We start from the raw sequence: 24,924 nt of genomic DNA on the forward strand, positions 1-24,924 counted from the left end.
CGGCGCGACGTACTGCTGTGTCGGTATGCCTTCCGGCTGTTGTCTATGCCCGACCACCCCTCTTACAAGTCCTTCTTCGCCGATTCTCTCGACCGTCAGTACGGGTTGTATGTGTCTGCCCTGCTGCCCCCCGGAGTCCGCTTCCGTCGCCTGCTTCGACAATTGGATTTTGCCCTCCCTACCACCTTCATATTTATCTCGACCTCAGCTCACTCCCGAAGGAGGGTACTCCGGCTGCAGTGTATTGCTCACGGTTTGTCGAACTTCGTGCTCGACTTGCCGGTCACACCTTTATTTACACCGATGGCTCCAAAACTGACGGTGGTGTCTGCTGTGCCTTTGTCGTCGGGGCCGCCACCTTTAAATACCGGCTCCTCGACCAATGTTCCAGCTTTACGGCCGAGCTTTTTGCTCTCCATCAGGCCGTTCAGTATGCCCGCCGCCACCGCCATTCATCGTTTGTACTCTGCTCTGACTCACTCAGTGCTCTTCAGAGCCTTGGAGCTCCCTATCCGGTCCATCCCTTGATTCAACGGCTACAGCAGTCCCTCCATTCTTTCGCTGATAATGGTGGTTCTGTCAGCTTTCTGTGGGTTCCCGGACATGTAGGAGTGCCTGGGAATGAGGCTGCGGATGCTGCAGCCAAGGCTGCAGTCCTCCTGCCTCGGCCAGCCTCCCATTGTGTCCCGTCATCTGACGTTCGTGGGGATGTTTGTAAGAGGCTTGTGTCGTTGTGGTGGGATGCTTGGTCATCCCTCCAAGGAAACAAGCTCCGGGCAGTAAAACCGCTCCCAACTGCTTGGACAACATCCTCCCGACCATCTCGGCGCGAGGAGGTCCTTCTGACCAGGTTGCGGATTGGGCATTGCCGGTTTAGCCACCGCTACCTGCTCTCTGGTGACCCAGCCCCGCAATGCCCTTGTGGTCAGGCATTAACAGTGCGCCATGTTTTATTGTCATGTCCCCGTTTTAGTCAATTTCGTGTTGTCCTGTCCCTGCCATCTACTTTACCGGATGTTTTAGCTGATGACGCTCGAGCAGCTGCTCGTATTCTGCGTTTTATAACTTTAACTGGCTTGTCCAAAGACATTCAACCTTTTTACTTATTTTATCTGCACCTTTGTCAGGTCCTTCTGGTGTCCCCCCCTTCCCCTTGAGTTTTACCAGATTCCATGTGCTCTCACAACAGTGACTGGGTGCTAATGACCTCAGCAGTTGAGCGCCCTTAAACCCAAACAAAAAAAAACAAAAAAAAAGTTACACTTATAGGTCTAAGTTACTGGAATAGCCCCTCTCACTCTAATCAATTTGATTGATTAAATTGATCAAATAATTAATCACTCCCCCTCCCCTTCTCCTCCCTTCCCCTCTCCTCCTACAGAAAATGGCGGCAAGTTCAAATTCTATCAGGACAATGCAACACACCATGGCTACCTCCACTAACCTAAGAAAATGGCGGGAAGAAATGGCACTTGGGCTACATCCACTAACCTATCTGACTGCCACCTCCTCCTAGGAATTGGCAGAAACACAACTCAGCCTGTGCTGCATAGGATGGATACAAGTCTTTATTTAAACAGTCTTTATTTAAATAATTGCTGTCGTCTCTCCTATGATGTGATCCAAGATGTGGGTCTGGAGGGGGAAAATGGTGGGAAAAGGACTCAGCCTGTTGGTTACCACATAATGATTGACTGACATCGCTTGTTTGAGTTGGAGAAAGAGTTTTGGTGGCGTGGCAACACCTTCTGGGGATGGCTGGCACCGAAACATTGATCATGTACATGACTGCAGTATGAGGAATCAGTCGAAACAGCACACAGAGCCATCAGCTGTTCCGTCACTGTGACAGATGAGTTTAAATTTAGAGGTCGTCAATCACCTTCAGACTGCAGTTTGGAAACTCTCCACAATGCCACCAAACTCTTCCAGGTTCCTTATGTTGTAACTGTCTTTTATTTGAAACCATGCAATGTGTGTGGTGTGTTGTGGTACAGCAGAAACAACATGATTTACACCATGCGACGTATAGTTTTCTGTGAAAAGCACTGTATCAGAATGTGTTAATGTCAGTTTAGAACCTGACACAGACATCAAAGTTGTGGTGGAAAAACAAAATGTATGGCAGTGTACACAGTGTGTTACAGCAGAAAAAAACAATGTTTCAAACAATGACACCAGGTTACAAGGAGCATCTCTTTCAACTTACAGTACAGTGTGTGGGATATGATGATCACCCTACAGTACAGGTGATGAAACTTTAAACCAGTCTGCACAGTTGATCAATACTTGTATATTGAATAGGATCATCACATGTGTTTGATGCCGGCATGCATGCGGTATTTGTTTTCGATATATGGGAGGAGAGAGATGCGGTAGAAATGTTATTGTGTTCTCTATCGGATGAAATTAGTGGAGTTTTTAGGCTTTGTAATTTTTCTCTGTTGGATGGTACAGAATAATGAAGATAGCATGTTGGGGTGATAGACATGAATGGGCCTGAGGGACGCAGATCTGTAGTACTTGTATGTAGTTTGGGGACACTCCACAGTGCATTAGCAAAATCCTCATCCTTCTCTTAGTTCCCGTTTCCATCGAATGGTCAAAACACAGTCCTGTCGCAGTAACTCAGGCCACTCTGTTTCTACATGGGTAGCAGAAGGCGGTGGATATAGTTCTCTCCGACTTCTGCTCAGCACCAACTTAGATTGGAACGATCACATGCGCAAAGCTGCAGAAATGGCAGCAGTTACAGGAGGTGTAGGGACTATCTACAGTTTTACTGGAGCTGATAGGTTCGAAAAAGGTAACTCGTTTCGAGATATGAAACTGCCAGAAATATGATTCACTGGTCACAGTAATCATTAAAGGACTTCTCCATAGGATCCAACGCAGGTATGTGCTAGAATGGAAAGACTTAATTCCTAATCCCAGACAGTGTTTCTACTGGAGAGCATAACGCTAGAGATCTGAAAAGCTAGTGTGCGTTTCTTATGAGCTCAATCAGCACACCATCTACGGTTTGTAATCCTTCTTAATCAGCCTTCACTTATTGTCTACTGGATGTCTCACAGAACCTTTGACTTGGCATCGAGACAGAATACGTTGCAAATACTGGAGAAATATCTAGTGATGGCGAAGTGAGGGAGTTGCTAATACCGGTTTCATACCACACTCCTTAGCTGAATCATTTTCAAAATTCCGTGATTTTATCGCTAGGTTGCATCATGGGCTACATGTAACTGCTCTGTTGGTCTGATACTATACACTCCGGCGATCACCGTCTATATTCAGTGTCACGGTATTTGTCTGGAAAAACCACTTCATTCAGAGGTAATGCCATACGTAGATTTATAAAGTGGGCATAGCTTTTAACATGGATACTTGTATGCGACTTAGAACCAAGACTGCTTGTGATGGTAATATGGTTGTGTTTTTTCTGCCGGTTTGTAAGACGATTATCCCTCTCTTTCTAAGACACAGTGGTATCATTCGCATGGAAAAAACTTATGAGAGACATGTCCCCCATCGCTGATTTTCTCTCAGTATTATTTCGTATCGCCAGCAGTCAGTTATTGGCAGAGCATAATACTTAGTAGTAAGTGATGCGTGATAGTTTCGCCTTGAGCATCAGGCTTGTAAAGTATGTTTCTGTTCCGACTTGTGTAAGGGATATGACTATTTCCAGTCGTAAGGAAGGTATGGATTTGATGTGGAATACTGTGACAGCAAAGGAAAGAGTATATCATTGTCATAGGAATGATACAGATATTTCTATTTCCAGTGCCACAGCCATCAGCAGGGTGTATTTCCGATCGCTCATTGTCTAATGTTGTTCAGCTGAGACCATAAACATAAGATTTAAGTGTAATTATAGCAATCAAGTACATCTGTGATCGATTTCCTAGAATGATGATTCTGCCTATGTGTGCTTGGGGTGCAGCGCCAGTGGCCTGTGGCAGGAATGATTCATGTTTCCCATTAATGACAAGAGCCGTGTGAATGGATAGGCCTGCTGGAATGCAGGAATGTAGTTGACTTAATGGTGTTGTCCTCTAGACAGCCAAATACTGAACTAATATTTAGTATGTGTTGGGAGCTTTTATGATTGCGTGGAAATTTGAGAAGATTCAATATAAATGTATGTTTGCACTGAACCATTATTCCCACCAATGTAAATTGTCTGGTTGATTTCTTCTGCTCATTTCTACATCTACATCTACGTGATTACTCCGCTATTCACAATAAAGCGCCTGGCAGAGGGGTCAATGAACCACCTTCAAGCTGTCTATTTACCGTTCCACTCTCGAACGGCACATGGGAAAAACGAGAACTTAAATTTTTCTGTGTGTGTGCGCCCTGATTTCTCGTATTTTACCTTGATCATTTCTCCTTATGTAGGTGGGTGCCAACAGAATGCTTTCGCAATCGGAGGAGAATACTATTGATTGAAATTCGATGAGATGATCCAGTCACGACGAAAAATGTCATGTCTGTGGGCACTATCTCCCTTACTTCGCGATAATACAAAACGAGCTGCCCCTCTTTGTACTTTTTCGATGTCATCTGTCAGTCCCATCTGTTGCAGATACCACACCACACAGCAGTACTCCAGAACAGGGCAGACAAGCATGGCGTAAGCAGTCTCTTTAGTAGACCTTTTCACCTTTTAAGTGTTCTGTCAATGAATCGCAGTCTTTGGTTTGCTCTGCCCACAGCATTATCTATGTGATTATTCCAATTTAGGGTATTTGTAATTGTAATCCAGAAGTATTTAGTTGATTTTAAAGCCTTCAGATTTGTGTACCTGCAGCATCGAGGTGTTAGGTTTCGTGATAGGGGGGGGGCGGGGGGGGAGGGGGAGGACAATAGGTTAAGTGCCTGTCAATCTAAAGGAAGGATTGTTTTAGCAGAACAATATGTTAAGTACCTGTGAATTAAAGAAGAACAATAGGTTAAGTGCCTGTCAATCAAAGGAGAACAATAAGTTTACTCCTGTGTGCATACCTGCTCCTGACGTAGGCAACCCACACTAACCAAATGTGCTGACGCCCACTTTGTCCCACAACTCATGGGTGTTAACAATATGACACATACAAATCATATAGATAAAAACGAATGTTCATTTTCCAGGTGATACTAACAGAAGTAGGCAAAAACTTTCCCTAGTGCAACCGATCCTCCTGTTACAGTTCTGACGTTAAAAGAGAAAAGTCTTGCTCTTTAACTGAAGCACAGACGAGTGAATGAAACAGCCAGCCGTGTCGCTGCCAAGACGCGCCCGTATGACACATAACATTCTTCGAAATTTGGAATGAGGACAATACAGGGAGACAGTGGAGAATGGTATATCCTCATAAGCCTTTCAGGACGGTTCACAGTTAGCTGAATGAACTCTCTGACTGCCGGCCTTTCCGCACTAGAAAAACAAACTCCTTCGCCCGACCAGTTACACATGGGGAACAAACATAACGGAAGCATCGGCAGCTACAGATGCGAGACCACAGCGAATTTTCTACGAAACGTTGAACTTGTTTACAAACAGACCGCGAGCTGGAATCTTGTGAGATCATGGAGTGTTCCCTGGGCGCGTGTGCAGTAACGAACGTTCAGCTTCCAGGAACTCGGAATCGAGAGGTAGAGAAGGTCAAATAGGCTTCTTCTGTTGGTTTCACTAATATTTCGCCAGCCAGTTACGAGACGTGAGACGTGATTTCAGAGGGGAGACGAGAAAAAATAAAACAGGAACTTGGAATCAGATTTCTTCTTCTTTCGGTGTTCTTAACGGCTAGTCCTCCTGCGGTCTTGAGCGATTAACTTGTTTGTCTTGTGTGTTCTCAACTTCTGAGCTTAGTCTCTCATATTCTGATGCGAGACGGGGTCTTAACTTCTGGAGCTTCTGATTGATGGTCTGATTTCGCTGATTTGCTCTGATACGCTGATGGCTGTGATTATTCGTCTGCAGTCTGATTATTCCCAAATTCCTTGTTAGCTTCCACTTGCTCCATGGAATTGTAACTCCCTTTCCAGCGATTGTTAGACTTGCTCCATGGAATTGTAACTCCCTTTCCAGCGATTGTTAGACTTCGCTTACAGTACAATAACCATGTCATGACCAATCGCTTTCGTTATTCTGTGCCTTTTTCCGAATCCAGTCTTCCATTTTCCATATGATGCTGCTTTTGCAGTTTAATTCTAGACGCCGATTCGAATTTTGGCTCATATTTGTTAAATGCTGTCCGTCTTAAACGATCGCACACATTTTGGATAGAGAATGAACGTTGATAGTAAGCTACCGTGTTGGACGCGCGTATTATGTATTGACCGACAGAAGACAGCTTCCATAATCCTCCCCGGTCTATATAAAAGAGAGAAGGCCATCCACTGGCGTCTGCTGCCAGCGCTGCCCGTTACTTCGAGAGAAGTCGCTGCCTCAGACACCCTCCGATGAAGATCAACGTGCATCCACTGGAGACTGCCTACCGTCCAAGCCACCGGTCACCGTTGCCTAATGGAAGAGTTCGAGTGCTTCTGGGGGTTCATGGGTAATACCGTCGTCGTCTAGTCACATGGACGTAATGATCTCAACACATTTTTGGACCACTTCAACTGGCTGTATCCCAGCTTTAAATTTACCATGGAGGTTGAGAGTGATGGGATGCTTATTCTTGAACGTCAGGGTTAAAAAAAAAAAAAAAGATGGTGCTCTGGGACACAGGGTTCACCGAAATCCGACGCACACTGATCAGCATCTGCAGGCTAATAGTTGCGATCCTTGGAACTCTGGTACGCAGAGAATATGTCGTTTCCGACGCGGACAGTTTAACCCAAGAACTTGGACATTTGATGGATGGATTTAAGGAAAATGGATACTCTGAGAAGCAGAGTCGTCGGGCTATGAAGTTTAGACCATGAAACACGTATGTTGTGTGGCGGCGATGGCGAGGCATTGCAGAGTCTCTGACCAGAGAGCTGTTTGTCGTTCCTAGTCTGCGCTTGACCGCGCGAGAGTTCAGTTGCGAGTTGTAGTCAGTAGCAGTTGCATGTAGGCAGTCGGTAGTAGCAGTTCCAGAGTAGTAGCGCGTGCGAGATGATTCAGTTGCATGTAGGGAGTCGGTAGTAGCAGTTGCATGTAGGGAGTCAGTAATGGCAATTGCTAGTTGCGCTCTGTCAGTGCTACTAGCGCGCGAGAGGTAGTCGGAGTTGTGTGTGAGGAGTCGGCAGGCGTCGACATGGCGCTCTGGTCAAGATTCGGGACAAGGTATATTTTTAAATAAGGTAATGAAGCAGCATTGCGCACATTTGATAATGTAATGTAAATTAACTGTAACTAATTTGTTCAAGAATTGCTCCAATAATAATTTTGTTTTCAAAGCAATTTTTTTTAAGAAAACAATCATTTGAATTGAAAGAAAGTTTCCCATGGATTTCCTTAAAGAAAAATTTCACTTAAATTCAAAGAATATTTGCGATGCATTTCCTCCAAGCTATGGCGAAAAATAAGAGCAGATGCAGTTTTACTGAGGTAAGAATTTGAGTTTAATTAGTGAACAGGGCCTAAGATCGACATTTCGGTCTATTTGCGTTTTCATTGTCACTGAGATTTCATTATCATTGAATTGTCTTACATTTTTTGTGGGCAGCTTACATTTGGGGTCAGATTGCTATTTCTCATTTGTCATTGGCAATAGATTATTTTATTTGCTGGGAGGTTACACTAAGCTCTGTTCGCATTAACATTCAAATTTTTGTCATTTTTCAAATTTTTGTGGGGAGGTTACACTTGGCGACATCCGGCCAGGATCGTATTTCTTTGGGAATCTTCTAAGAAACAGTCAGATATCTGCTCTTATTTGCTTAAATATAATTAGCATCTGGGGCAACGCTTTTACTAATTTTGTGACTTTCTTTCCGCAGATCATCGGCAATTCGTTGCTCTGTTGTATTTTTGTTTGTTGCTTTTTGCATTGTGCTTATTTTATTTGTGAATAATTGTGACTATAGTAAAAAAATGCCACGAAAGACTGTGAATAGTGTATCGCGAGGTATTATGAATGAAGTTAACGACTTAAGCAACTTCACTGATAGTACTTGTGACAGGCAGTGTAATGATGACAATCCTGCATTCACTGACAATCAATGCATTCCAACCACTAATGATGATTTTTGTCTTAATGATGAACAAACGAACTCGGTTATGTCCTCTGTTGATTTGACGACAATCGATGACGCGGGACGCTCTATTGTAATGAGCGCTGCCCAGCTTAACACAACCGGTTTACTAAATTCACGTGACGAACACACAAATTTGTCTAATGAAAATGAACAGGATACACAAAGTACGACGGATTTATTTAATTCCGAAATAATGTCTGACAGTGTACATCCGACTGATAAACCTTTTTGTAAAGTACAGAATGACCAAATGGTCACACAAAACGCGACAATATAGACACTCCATCACACAGTAAAGAGAATAGAGATATTCATTTTAGATTTGATCAAATTATGGCAATATTGCTACAACAGGGTAAAAAACAAGACGACCTTAAAGAAGATAACTTAGTGAACAGGTCAGACAACAGAGTGAAGATATCAAACAGTTCAATGAAAAATTAGACAATAATTCCAGGCAGCTTAGTGAACAAATTAGAGCCGTTGCCGCGCAGTGCCATGACACTAAGGAACAGTTACGCGAGGAAATTGAGGCTTTTTCAAAGAAAAGTAGCGAAGAAATTAGATCGGTTGCTCAAGAATTAAGGGAAATGCAGACAGCTACAACAGAAACACTTAGAAACGAAATTAGCGCAGTCGCTAAACAATGCTCTGAAAAAGCTACACAATTACGCGACGAATTTAAAGCAATGACAGCAGAACTTTCGCGCACAATGGATGCAAAGATAGACGCGAAATTCGAACAACAGAACACTCAGATTGACGAACGCTTTAATCTTCACATACAAAACAGTGATACGCGTTTCCGCAAATTTATTCAGGATCAAAATAAAGTAAAACGTCAAGTCATGGAAACAATCACTGCTCAGAGACAAGAAGACAAACGTAAAATGTTTGCGAAGGCAAAAACATATGTAGACAACAATATTGCTACAGTGTCCGACGAAATTAATTCAATCAAACAGTCGAACACAGAATTACGTGACGAAATTTCGGATCTTAAATCGAAAACAGACACCTACACAAGAGATTTTCAAACAGTGACTGACAGACTCGAACAATTAGAACTAACACAGGATTCCGATGTCGTCAAAGCTGATGTTAAAAAACTGAACGAAACTACACGTAAGTTGCAAAAACAGATTAATGCGTCTGATTCTAAAACCGATGATCAGGTAAAAATACTGACTGAAAAATGTGATGAACTGGCCAGTCGTATTGACGTTACTGAAAGTAATGACAGCAAATCAGACGATACTTCACCGGTTTCATTAAATCAAACACCTGAATTTCAAAATCTACAGCAGACAATTAATGAGATCGATTCGTCTAATAACACGTTGCGTAGAAAATTGTCATGTTTACAGCAAGAAGTAACAGAGATGAAAAATATTTCAGTTAATAACACATCACAGCAGACGCCACTTTGCGAACATTTGTCAGACTCACGCAGCGCGTATAATTTAGGTAATCAACAGAGAGTACGGGACTTAGATTCCGAACAGACACAGACAAATAGATTCTCTTACAATACTGAACCTGTCCGTCATACAGAGACGATAATTTTGATTACAAACATTTTCTGTCAGTGAGAAAATTTAAAGTGTTTAAAAATGACGGAACGCAGATTCACCCATTGGACTGGATACAACAATTTAGCTTTGCTTTTCCACCGACTTGGCCTGTAACGCATAAACTTGAATTTATTTGCAGTTTTTTGGAAGGCGAACCGGCAACTCGTATGAGACCGATCGCGAGGCAATGTTATTAGGTAGAAGAGTTTCAGAATGCTTTTCTGTCAGCGTATTGGTCGAAGACGACACAGCGCGGAATTAAAGATCAGCTAATTAGTTTAGCAAATTATGAGAACACAAATTTTCCCAGTGTCACGCAATTTTTTGAGCATATGGTCCAACAAAACTAGTACTTAAGTGAACCATATAGTGAATCTGCACTGATACAATTATGTATATCTAAATTACCACGATCATTAAGAGTGTCACTCCTAACGGGTCAGCAAAAAGAAAACATTTCGGCATTCAGAGATCTGCTGCAGCTTTTAGAAGTGCAGCAATCAGATTATTCTTTCGTAAACAAAAACTTTTCGAATAATAACCAAGGTCAACAAACATACAGCAATTATGATCAGACACGTAATTTCAATAGGAAAGGTAACAGACGCTTTAGGAACGACAACCACCAGAACTTTAATAACAGACAAAATTTTTATTATCAATATCGTCAAAATTTTCAGCAACAAGAACCACATTTTAGTAACAATAGAAGTTTTCCACCGCAACAGCATGAAAGTCAGCCGGTTAGCATACCTAACCAACAATGTAATGCACAAGGTCAACAAGGCTTTAATGTTTCGCCGCGTGCACGTATAGTCTCAGATCCAACAAATAGTAACGCACGGCAGCAAGGAAATAACTACGTACAGAGAAGAGAGTATTTCAATTCCTATCGCAATGCACCATATAGGAATGACTATCACGACAGACGTAAAAACGATGAGCACAATTATCAGCGTACATATAATAACAGTCGGTCTTACCAACAGCAAAATCATCCGCAAGAACATATTCTCATGAATGAACCCGACAGTAGGTATCATCCAGAGCGTAATACGTCTGGAAGAAGTAATAGAACACTTCAAATAGTAGAAATGCCACAGCATCCTCCTGACAATAATAACACGTCAGATAGAATTTGACTAGATACTGTACAGGACGCATCTTTCAGTAATACAAGCACTACTTTAGACACGCAGAATGTTGTTCATGAAAACGTAATTACTTTTGACGACATAAGAGATACTCTTTTGCAGGAAAGACCAGTTGTTCAAAAATCCATTTCACATCCTGTCATCGAAATTAAAATTGGTTCATCGAAATTTTCAGCAGTAATTGATTCTGGATCACCTATGTCAGTTATAAATGAGGAAACTTTTAACGAGTGTAACAAAGAGAATACCTATCCTACATTACCATTAGGCAAAACGAAAGTGAAAGGAGCAGGATCGAGTAAAGGAGTAGACGTTAAATTACAGACGCATTTATCATTTTGTATTGCAGGTCATACTTTTCACTCAAATTTTTGGATTGTTCCTTTATTGACAACAGACGTTATTTTAGGTACTAATTTTCTCGTACAACACGACGCAGTGGTTGATTTTCAGAATTCCTATTTAATGTGGAATGATGAAAATGTCCAATTGGCTTTAGAATTTCAGCATTCTTTATCTGCGGAAGAACAAATAATTAATCGTACAGAGGTCATTTCAGCAACACGTAACATAGACTATAATTCCACATTGTTCACCGATACGTAGGTACATAACTATAATACTCCAGACGAAGTTGACTACGACGTAATGCAGATGATTTCTGATAAAGTTAAACAAAGCAGTGCAAATACAGACGACGAACGCACGCAACTACACAAAATTCTTCTACAGCAAGCTCGAGTTTTCGATAACATTCCTGGTACTATGTCCGGATTTATGTATGAATTTCAAGTCAAACAGCACGACACATTTAAAGCAAAACATTATCCCATTCCGTATATTCATAGAGAACAGGTTAAGAAAGAATTGCAGGATATGCTTAACCAAGGAATTATAGAACCAGCAGTTAGTCCGTACATAAACCCGCTACATATTGTTAAGAAAAAAGATGGCTCACTTCGCCTCGTAATTGATTCACGTCACATCAATGACATAATTATTAATGAAACAGATCGACCACAGACATTAGAACTACTACAGAAATTTCACGGTACTGCTATTTATTCTCCATTAGATTTAAAATCGGGATTTTGGCAAATTCAACTTCATCCGAATTGCAGAAAATACACAGCATTTCTGTTTTGGCGACTGTTATCAATTTTGTAAATTACCGTTCGGCTTAACTATTTCTTCTGCAGCTTTTATTCGCGGTTCGAACACAATACTTCCGACAGAACTTAAAGACAGAATTACGACGTACGTAGACGACATTCTTATCGCAGAAGCTAACTGGTCTGAACACAATGATTCTTGAACGACTGTTACAAACTTTTCATGCAGAAGGACTCACAGTTAATCTCAGTAAATCGCACTTTGGCAAAACTTCCATAAAATTTCTTGTACACGTAATTTCAGCAGAAGGCATTGCGCCTGATCCGGAAAAACTTCAAGCTCTACGTGACATTACTGTTCCTACAACGAAGAAGCAATTACGTAGTTTTTTGGGCTTAATTAACTTTTTTTCACAAATTTATTCATCACTCTGCTTTAGACACACCTAGATTATGCCAATTGACAGGTAAAAACACTATTTGGTCATGGGATAAGCAAGCACATTCTGAATTTATGAACCTGAAACATGCTTTGTTGAATGCACCACTTTTATCGCACCCAGATCTTATTAAAAAATTTTCCATTGCCACCGACAGTTCCAACACCGCTTTAGGCGTACATATTTTCCAGGAGATTGAAGAAGACGGCTCTACAGTAATTAAAAACATTGCATTTGCAAGTCGCATTCTGTCGCCTGCTGAACGAAATTATTCTGTTACAGAACTGGAAACGTTATGTGTTGTATGGGCTTTTACGAGATTTCGGCACTTTCTTTATGGAAGACACACCACCGTTTACACAGATCACAGAGCTATACAATTTTTACTTTCGGCTAAATTCACTCACGACAGGTTAAGTAGATGGAAACTTTATTTACAGGAATTTAATTTTACAATAGTTCACATTCCCGGCACACAATGTAATAGCAGATGCACTATCCCGTTCTCTCAGCAACAATCAGCAAGACGTAGCAACCAACTTCTGCAAAGCAAATTTCAGTGTCATGTACATTCAGCAAGTTGCATTTGAAAATTTTATTTCGTCGTCATTACAGGACATAGCAAAAGAGCAAAATAAAGACAACGTGTGGAATGAAATTAAACACCTCTGGCAAGATAAGAATAATGTTACGATTAGGAACCACTACACTGTACGCAATGACATTCTGTTTCGCCGCTCTCATCCAGACAGCAACAATTGGTTATTATGCATTCCTGACGAACTGGTTAACAAATTAATATGGTATACTCATTTAAGTTATGCACATTACGGAGCCAGAAAATGTTTTCTTATACTGAGACAGAACTGTTATTTTGCCAACATGGAGAAACGTATACGACGAGTTTTAGCGCCATGTAAAATTTGCCAGAAAGCTAAGTCAGACATTATATCCCGTTATACCTGTTAACTTAAGACATATGGCGACAGTAGACATTTTTGGTCCAGTTCCAAGAACTAACAGAGGTTTTTGCTACATCTTTGTCGCTGTTGAACTCACTTCAAAATTTGTTACTTTCACTCCGTTACGCAAAGCTACTGCTAAAACTATTTCGAAAGCATTTGTAAAACATTTTCTATTTCATGTAGGGCATGTGATGAGAGTAATTTCCGATAATGAATCACAATTTCGTTCTGCTATATGGACACGCATGTTACGAGCTAGAAACATTTCTCCGATCTACATATCCAAGAACCATGCTTCTTCGAACCCTTGTGAACGATTAATGAAAGAAATTGGTAAACTGTGTAGAATATACTGCCACAAAAGACATATTGATTGGGACACACACATATTCTCATTCCAGGATGTAATTAATTCCATTCCAAATTGATCCACTATGCTATCTCCGACTGTTATACAGAAAAACGTTGAACCACCAAACAAATTACAGAATTAGTAAATTTTCCTACATCTCGTCGATTACGACACCACGAAATAATTGACATTGCGCTGAACAACATCAAACGTGCCGCAGAGCGCCGGAGAAGACAGCAAAAACAGGTTTGTACACGCCGAGACTTTCACATTGGACAGAAGATATTAGTACGTACACACTATTTATCCAACAAAATAAAAGGTAAGTGCAGTAAATTTGAACTTCTATACGCAGGTCCATATCGGATTCGCAGCATTCCCCATCCCAATGTGGTACACGTCGAAACTTTGAGAACCAGAAAATCCAAAGGAAACCAACATGTCTCTAACATTAAAACCTTTATTGAATGAAGACACTTTATCATTTAACATGATATGATGGCATTTACACATTTTATGACTATTTCTGCAATTATATTCATGTGACTATTTATTGATGATTATCGTATTTTTTTGTTGGCAAGTGCCCGGCAAGGTAAGGTTAGCAGGTCGCTCTTCTTGTCGTTACACATCAGACCGTGCATATTTTTCCAGATGAACTTGCGTATTTTATGAATAATTATGCAATTCTATGTAGTGACGTATTAATTTTATGAAATTCTCTCTCCATTAAAGTCTTTAATTCTCGCCTCTATTAACTACACTACATACAAGCTGAACACAACGAACGTCACATTTTGTCTTTCTTATGTATGTACGATTGTTTTCATGTTTTGTTTGTATGCACTGTGAAATAGTTAAGGTATAACACACCAGTTGACTTTGACATTTTTTGCCCTATGATATCTCAACATTGTGACCTTTTTTTTTTTGCTGCTGCTGCATTGTGATATTCTCTGTACATTTTTACCTTTGAACACTGTCTATGCTTTTGACATATTACGTTTTCTGTCATGTTATGCTGTATGCTTAATTGTGTCACCATAAACCAGTCATTATTTAGAGGGTATATGATTTAAATGCAAGACATTAATCTTTGTTCATCAATTTCAGAAAGAAATGATGCGTAAAGGAAATAAATTAAACAGAAATGGGAATTTCAACTACGGAATAGACGAAAGATGATACAAAAACCTTATGAGGAAGAGTAAATTGATCAGAATTAACAAGCATTAACAAGAATATACTATACACATCGTAGAATAGCAGTCTTAACTAATTTTTTCTTTCAGAATACAAGGCGATTGATGCAGGCTGTCAGACAGAACTACACATCTTAGTTTTAGTGATGAAATATGCTAGAGATAAGGAATAGTTGTGTAATGAGTAATGAAGTGATTTTTTGCAGATGGTAATGAATGCTGATGAAGAGTAATGATGAAGAATATGCTACTATGAATAATGAAGTTATGATAATAAGGATAATGAAGTTTTTTCTTTACAGATGAGGATGATGTTGAAGTTTATGTATTTATGCTATGTAGTTATTTAAGTATTTGTTGCAGTTTGTTTTGACAGTATGTCTTATATCGTATGGTATGATGACTGAAGGTTTTGGAAAGGACAGCTATGGAACACATTTTTTATACACATTTCACTACCTCTTAATTCGAAGTTCACTACTTTTCAGCATAGTCTGCGTTTCTTCTTTCAGCTCAATAATCCATTTTGTATATTTTTTCAGGAGAAGCTTTTCATGATACTTACTAAACCTGTTACTTATTAAACCTATACTAGTACTTGCATTTTTTTTACCCAGTTGTGTCTATCATTTATAAATGTGATCACATATACTTCCTTGTTTCATAACCTTGCTACAGCTAACTCATGACGAATGATGTTACACATTTTTCATTTACAGGAACAACCTAGAAGCAATTTTTTTTCTTTTTCTCTTCTTGATTTCCCTTATAATTACCCAAAGCAATGCATTGCTAACAAAACAAAAAGAAAAAAATGTATCACCAGTTCCAAATAATGCTACCCATTTAAGAGAGTTCTGAATAATACTGAATGATGAACAATGTTTTGTACTATTCAATACTTGCTGGCCACTGAGTGCCAATAATTAATGTAACTAAATGAATTATGTTAATACTATACCATTCATTAGCTCCTGTTTTCAATGATGACTTTTGATGTTTTGTAACAGGCCAATGACTGTCAATAATTAAAAATGTTGTACTATTCAATACTTGCTGGCCAATGAGTACCAATAATTAGTATAACTCAATGAATTATGTTAATGCTATGCCAATAATTGACTCTCCTTTTCAATTATGACTTCTGATGAACATTATTCTGTCATACTAAATATGCTTTGTAACTGGCCAAGGACTGCCACTGTTTATTGCTATATTCAGTTAATTTTATGAACATTATTCTGTAATACTAAATACATGGTACAGAAATGTTCAATAATTGGGCTATGAATGCCGCAAACTACTAATGTAATTTTCAATGAAGACTAGTATGTGACTTAACGTTGCATGGGGGCTTAATTCTATGAAATGCAAATAATTTTAATTTTTGCTTTAGTAGCTGTCTGTCCGTTTACGAAGTCTCGTAACGGTTGGCCCTGACTAGTATTATTACGCTATCTGACTGCATAGAACAACAACAAGGAATGAAATGGAAATTTTCATTAACACAATTAATTAATTAATTAATTAAGTCCCCAGCAACTATAAAACCTACGAAACCAAAGCACAAGTATCACTGTTCTGTGTGTGGGAGTGTGACTCAACGTACACATCTGGCACGGTTCTTCTTCAAAAGACAAGAATTTCAAATACCATTTATACTGAATTAATTAAAGAAAATACAAATACCATAATTACTCAAGAGAACCACAATTACACTCTAATCCAAGAACACAAGCCAGATGCTTTGTTGACTGAACCTGTAATGACACATTATTTAAAACATGGAAATAATGAAAAATAAATCAAGTTTCGTTACCTTCATATATTGACCAAAATCACTCTCATAATTACAATATATCTCCACACCGACTCGCTATTACCACATCTCAACAAGAACCTTTCAGCATCACATCTCAGCAAGCACTCCCCACTAGCACATCTGAACACGAACTGACTACCACGAGTCCTCGACAAGCACTGACCACTACGACATCCCAATAATCACTTCCCGTGGAGGCGGCGGAACAATGCTCTCTAGCGATCTCTGTCGCTGTGGCTCAGTGTAGCCACCTTTCATATGCCCTTCCTCCACGGCTAGAATTTGGTGGTATTTTTGCCAGCATTGGTGGTGAAAATACCACCAAATTCGTCAAAAAATATAGACAAAAATAAAAGATAATATTAATACGTAAATATCATATAACTAGATAAAATTTTGGCTTTGCACTGACCTTTCAATAACCTATTATATAGAATACAGTAAGCAATACAAATTCTTTCATACATGTGACTTTACATAATAGTTTACACAAGTATTATGTGGTTAAACAATTCAATCAACAGCGTCAGCAATGACGAATATGTGCAGGTAAGAGTCTCATAGCTTTCCACAAACAGTAATACACAAAAAATCAGTTTATACAAATATTCACATAAACGCTTTCCATAGCCCAAGAATAAGCAGTTGACAGTTCCAGCAGTAGCACCCAGCAATGGTCAACAGGTGCAAAAACCAATAAGTAACATTTTTTCAATAGAAGCAGTCCATCAGTGGCACCCGCAATGTTGATCAGGTGCACACAGCAACAGGTGACTTCATTTCAGTAGAAGCAATCCATCAGTGGCACCCAGCAATGTTGAGTAGGTGCAGACACCAACAAGTAACACCATTTCAGTAGAAGCAGTCCATTAGTGGCACCAGCAATGTTGATCAGGTGCACACAGCAACAGGTGACTTCATTTCAGTAGAAGCAATCCATCAGTGGCACCCAGCAATGTTGAGCAGGTGCAGACATCAACAGGTGACATCTTTTCAGTAGAAGCAGTCCATCAGTGGCACCCAGCAATGTTGAGTAGGTGCAGACATCAACAGGTGACATCATTTCGGTAGAAGCAGTCCATCAGTGGCACCCGCAATGTTGAGTAGGTGCAGACACCAACAGGTAACACCATTTCAGTAGAAGCAGTCCATTAGTGGCACCAGCAAAGCTGAGCAGGTACACACAGCAACAAGTCACATTTCTCAGCAGAAGCAGTTCCATAAAATACACTGTCACTGATCACACTGTTCATCAGAGTTTATAAGCAGAAATTAAACATGTCCTAGTGGCACCAATATTGTAGAAAAAGTACAAGTAACAGTCCATAATTTTTTTTTTACAATCACTGATCACACAGTTCATCAGCAGAAATTAAACATGTCCTTGTGGCACCAATCATGTAGAAAAGGTACAAGTAACAGTCCATAATTTTTTTACAATCACTGATCACACAGTTCATCAGCAGAAATTAAACATGTCCTTGTGGCACCAATCATGTAGAAAAAGTGCAAGTAACAGTCCATACTATTCACCATAACTACTGAGACAGTTCAGTCATGAACAATAGTTTGAATGCACATACAATTTCTTTAACAAATTATTATCAATGCTCTTACACTAAACATACAAATCATAATAAACACACAAATGATATCAGGTAATTGTCACATTAACTATTACAGTACACAATAACAGTTAACCTATAATATTTATGGGTGTCAGTGCAAGCCACTACCAACAAGTGAAATAATATTTAGGAGATAGGTTGGGATCACTTCTCTGGGATTATAAAAGGAAAACACACAAAACACACTCACTCATCTTTCATCCACATTAGTGCTACTGTGTAATTGAATAGTGTTAACTGTGTAAATGCAATTCTGTCGAAATTTTATGTTCATTATGTGTATCAAGTAGTAGTGGCAGCAATGTATAACAGTCAATAATAGTTAGTCAACGTCATAGTCATCATGTCTAGACCAATGTTTGCCAAGCCAGATCAAATTGTACTGTTGCTGAACAACTGTCAGTGTACCAAGATATGCAAATGCTTCCTCTCTCAAAAAAAAAGTATATACTGCTTAGCGATTTGACAAAGTGTGTGTGTAGGCAATCTTCTTTCTACTTGAGTGTTCTAGTCTGCCATCTTCATCCTCCTTGTTCCATATGGACCAACAAAAAAAAAATATGCTCCTCACTTACTTTACCTCTTATCCACCAAAACTCCAATAATCATCACTTAACTTCAATAATACCTCATTTACCTTACCTCTTGTCCACGAAACTCGAATAATCATCAACTTCACATAATCTCAATACCTCAATAATACGTCTATACATATAAACCTCAGCACCAATATCATTTCACTTCCATAACAACTCTTTCCTCTAGTCAGTCTCCTCGAACAAGTACAGACAAAATCCTAGTGCAACTTCAATTCATCATCCCATACAATCCGAAGACACAGTGTCCACACACAACCTCTGTGTAATCCATCTGACCCAAATTTTCTACTCATTATAAATTATAAGATACATTTTGGTTCCTTGTCCATCATTAAATAAAAGAAATGCATACATGACCTCTAACAGACTTTAGTTCGAATAACTCTCAGTAATTAAGTACGATTACGGAGTGTGAATGATCATAATATTTCACAGTGTGTACACCACTTCAAGAATCAAAGCAGAAGCAAACATGTGGAGTATTTTTTGTGTCAAGTGTCACTTCCTATTTCAATTGCTCACGAAAAATGCAGTGTAATACTGTCAATGGTCTAAACCTAGTTTTGGTATGTCATGTCGTTAGCTTCCTTCCTATTAGCATAAATTTATACAGCTTCCATAAAACCTCAGCTCATGTGACTTCTATGACTTTCTTGTACTAATGTCGTTCGTCGAATTATAGCAGTTCATTTTCTTATCTTAAAAATATAAGGCACTGAGCGTAAGCAAAACAAGCAATAGCGAGTAAATATACCAGTAGAGAACAGAATGTCAACAAGTGGATGCAGCACAATCCCTACACGAGGCTCTGCCAAGCGAACAATCTACAATTAATACCATAGTGTGACCTAAACTCTATGTACGTACACAGTATATCAGCATTTCTATATTCTAAATTGAAGAGTAGTTATGACAATAGAACAGAAACGTGTAAATATGCAATCCATACGCACAGCAGCAAACATGCCTTACACAATAAACAGGTCATTAGCATCGCATCGACATAAGCAAATAAATGTTCATATGTAATCTTGATAAGTACCCATGAAGGCGCAAGCAGATAAATCACAAAGTATAACTTACATATCTAACCACATCAGCACAATTAATCAGGTGACAATTATAATTTAAATAAATAAGCACAGCAGGCACATAATAGAAAAATATGACATCAGTGAAAAAGCATAGCAGCCAAGCGATGCATAATATATACAAATAACAACCCCGTTCATTAATTAATCATTGTCAAAATCAGTTAATATGCGTAAGCACGTCGCTTCACTAGTAAATTCATAGAACATGAAATTAGCACAAAGTATGAATCACGTAATCGCAAGCAGCAAATTACGTCTGAAGTACGTACCTAAGTGGAATTATGTTACCTGAAAAATAAACTCAATTAACCGTTACCTTTTTTTGTCTATTACTTTCTTCTTCGAAATGACATTCTTCCTGAAAATTTTCTCCAAAGCAAGTCGTCTTAACGTCGGACACGCACAGAATTTACCTGAAGGTCTTAAATACTTTATACAACCGTATCCTGAAAAATAGTGAACGTTAATAACATAATTTATGAGGTCACCATAGCTTTATACTGAATTTAATCCGAGAAATTAGACTGTGTATTTGTTTACGTCTGTCAGTGCATTCGCACTGAGCGCTCGATCAGCTGTAGGCGCGTGACGTAGAAAGTGATTGTTTGCGGTCAACGACTGCCTCGTGCGGCGCGCAGACTGACTGTTGCTTTGAGTACGCGCCGCCGCCGGAACACGGCGCGGTATCCTTGCATTCTCCGCATGTTTACATGTAGCTGTTAGTTTCTCTAAAGTATGTCATTCCACAAAAATTTTTACGTTCGATATATGATGTATTCCTTTAGAGCGTCGTGATTTAAGAGTTTCTACTTCAACAGTGTTATCATGAATAATTTTGCGAACTCTATATGGACCGTTATAAAGCAGAAAAAATTTGCGACACAAGCATTTTCCTTTATGAGACAAACGGTGGGACTTAATTAACACCTTCTGGCCAACTGACAAGATTTTTAAACGACCAGGACGTTTAGCTGATTTCTCTCTTCTAGCAGCTGCAGATGCAATATTTTGCAGAGCCAGGTTCACAACTTCAGAATGCCGCAGTTTCCGTGAAGGCGGAAAAGGAACGATTTCAGAAATGCGATTTGTTGGTACTTTATTTTTTAATATCAATAGAGGCGGTAAAGAAGTTGAGTCATTAGGAAGTTCATTCAGAATGTTTTGAAAAATATGAAGATACTGATCCCAAGTTCTGTGATTCTGATGACAATAAAGACGGCAAAATTTATTGATTTCCTTCATCCATCTCTCTGAAGCATTAGACTGAGGGTGAAAAAGTGAAATGAAGATTGGTTTAATTTTCCGACGCCGTAGAGTACGAAGCCAAATTTTAGAGCGAAACTGTGATCCATTATCTGATATAACCTTATCAACATGACCAACTTCTTTAAGAAAATGTTTGATGAAAGCATTAGATACTGAACGAGCTGTTGCTTTGCGTAAAGGTGTAAAACACACATATTTTGATGTCAATTCCACTGCTACGAAAATGTACGCAAAACCATTAGTAGATCGAACCACTGGACCGAACAAATCAACTGCAGCCATCTCCTTTAATTTCGCTGGAATAATAGGAAACAACGGTGCTCTGTGAGAAATTGTTGGCGGCTTAGCCTTTTGACATAATTTGCATTTGGCAAGAACAGATCGAATACGTTTTTCCATATTACTGAAGTAGCAATTTTCTCGTAATTTATGAAAGCATTTTCTGGGACCAAAGTGCGCATAACTAAAATGTGTGTACCAAATCAATTTATTGACCCATTCATCAGGAATACAAACTAACCAAACAGAGTTGTCGACCGATTTTCGTTTGAAAATAATATCATTGCGAACTAAATAATACTGTCTGATCGCTACGCTTTCCTTTCTCCTCCACTTCTCCTTAATGTCCTTCCAGATTGGATCCTTGTTTTGCTCCTTAGCGATGTCCTGGAGCGAAGACGAAATAAAGTTCTCAAACGCAACACCTTGAATATACATCAAACAATAATGGTTTTCTTTGCAGTCCTCTTCAGCTCTTTGTTTCAAACCCATAGGTGCACGTGATAAAGCATCAGCAACAATATTTGAAGATCCCTGTATGTAAACAATACTAAAATCAAATTCCTGTAGGTACAGCGCCCATCGTGACAATCTTCCATGAGTTAATTTTGTCGACATAAGAAATTCCAGAGCTCGATGATCGGTGTAAACCTTAGTATGTCTGCCAAACAAAAATGTGCGAAATTTTGTGAAAGCCCAAACAACAGCCAAAGCTTCAAGTTCCGTAATCGAATAATTCTTTTCGGATTTAGAGAGAACACGACTTCCAAATGCAATAGTCTTCTGTACTACAACGCCGTTTTCTTCTATCTCTTGAAATAAATGTGCACCTAGGCCTTTGTATGATGAGTCCGTCGCCAAACAAAAATCTTTAGATAAATCCGGATGTGAAAGAAGTGGAGCAGCAACTAAAGCATCACGAAGTTGTTCAAATTCTGACTGAGCTTCCTCATCCCAACACCAATTAGAACTTTTTCCAGATAGTTCACATAAACGAGGTGTGGCCAAATTGTCCAATCTAACAAAACGTCTAAGAAAATTACAAACACCAAGGAAACTACGAACATCACGTTTTGTGGTAGGAACAGCATAATTACGAATAGCATCTAGTTTCTCTGGATCGGGAAGAATACCTTCTGTAGAAATAATGTGACCGAGAAATTTCACCTGAGAACGACCAAATTCTGATTTTTCCAAGTTCACTGTCATGCCAACTCGTGCAAAAATACGTAATAATGAATCCAAAATTTTGTTATGCTCACTCCAAGAACGTTTAGCAATAAGAATGTCGTCAACATAGGAAGTAATATTGTCACGAAGACAAACAGGTAAAATTTCATTTAAGCTACGAATGAATGCTGCTGAAGATACAGTAAGTCCAAACGGTAATTTCCGAAACTGGTAACAGTTACCAAAGGCTAAAAAGGCAGTATATTTTCTACAATCAGGGTGGAGTTCTATTTGCCAAAAACTTGCGCGCATATCAATCGTGGATAAAACTTTAATTCCATGGAAATGTTGAAGAAGTTCATCTAAATTTTGTGGACGGTCAGTTTCAGGAATAATAATATTATTTATCTGTCTGGAATCCAGAACCAAACGAATTGACCCATCCTTTTTAAGCACGACATGTAATGTGCTGGTATAAGGGCTGACTGCTGGCTCAATAATGCCCTGATCTAACATGTATTGAAGTTCATTCTTAACCTTGTCTCTGTAAGCCAAAGGAATAGCGTACGTTTTCCCGCGAAATGGTGTGTGTTCTTTTACTTTAAATAAATATTGTAAGCCTTGTATAGTTCCTGTGTGATGACTAAACACTGTAGCATGTGAAGTCAAAATGTGGTGCAGCTCTTCTTTTGCAACGTCATCTGGCACTTCAGCTTTCTTAACCTTTTCATTAATTAATTCTTCGCTACTAATTATATCCTCCATCGCGTCTCTGTATCTATTGTCATTGTCATGAATAAACACACTGTCGTCATAATGCTCAACGAAAGCATCAGAAGTAAGAAACCTTAAACATTTTGTATCTGATTCAGATCTTGCTAAACACTCGAAAAATTTCAAACATTTCGGCATTCCGGCAACAGTCAAATTCACACTTCCTTCTTTAAAGTTCAAAGTTGCCTTATGTGTGTTAAGAAACTCCATACCTAATATAATCTGTGTACTGAGTAATGGAACAATAATAAAATTAGCAGACAATTCGTATCCTTGACAAATAAAATTTAGGTTGGTCTGTTGTTTAACTTCCACACCTTTTCCAGAAATCGCTCCTCGAATTGTAGTTTTAGAAATAGGTAACACAGGACAGGCAATAATTCTTTCACATATACGAAAAACTGATTCACTAATGACGTTCAATGGGCTCCCAGAATCTAAAACTGCAGTGAACTTATTCTTACCCACACATACTTCAATAACAGGATGTAAAAATGCGTCTACATTATTTTCCTTTTCATCTAGCAAAATGTCTCTCATGTCTTCCAGGCGTACGTAGTGTAAAGTCGTAGTGTCATTACTTTCCGAACCGTCTATATTGCTGCCAGAAGCCGAAGCTGCTAGTCATTGTCGATTGTTTGCGTCACGTCTTTGATTATTCGCGTCATTTCGCGGATCAATTTCTACTAATTGCACTTGCCTCTCTGAAGTTCTGTCACGTGGAGGATGCCAATTAGGTCCTTCCTGTCTGTTAGATGCAAATTCTTGGTTGTGTCTGTTATTAAAATTTCTGTTTTCCTGTCTGTCTGCATAACTACTTCTTGTATAATTTCGACTGTCACTTCTGAAATTATTGTTAGATCTACTACCCTGGTTATTTCTGTAGTAAGAATTTCTGTTATTGTATGAATAATTTCTATCTTGATGATACCGATTACTGTTTCCGTATGGTTGATCATTCCGGTAGGAATTACCGTTATTATAATTGTCTGTGTAATTTCTGTTAGAACGTCTGTTATTGTCATAAGGCTGGTATCTATTGTCCTGTCTGTTACGTCTGTCATTCTCAAAGTTACCCAAATAACGTCCGTTCCGATCACTATCCCTTTTCTCTGAAAATGTATTGTAATTACTGCTACTGAAGAAATTACAAGAAGTCCCGTCGTCGTTGTCATACTCAAGTTCTTGTAGCAAAGTCTTAAAAGTCTCAATGTCGTCTTTACATCTTCCGGCTAAAGCAATTTGTCTTATGGATTGTGGCAGCTTAGTTAAACAAATGCGAATTAATTCAGTCGGGCTGTAGGGGTTGGAAAGGAAC

This window comes from Schistocerca nitens, chromosome 2 (assembly GCF_023898315.1).
Source record: "Schistocerca nitens isolate TAMUIC-IGC-003100 chromosome 2, iqSchNite1.1, whole genome shotgun sequence".
NCBI lineage: Eukaryota > Metazoa > Arthropoda > Insecta > Orthoptera > Acrididae > Schistocerca > Schistocerca nitens.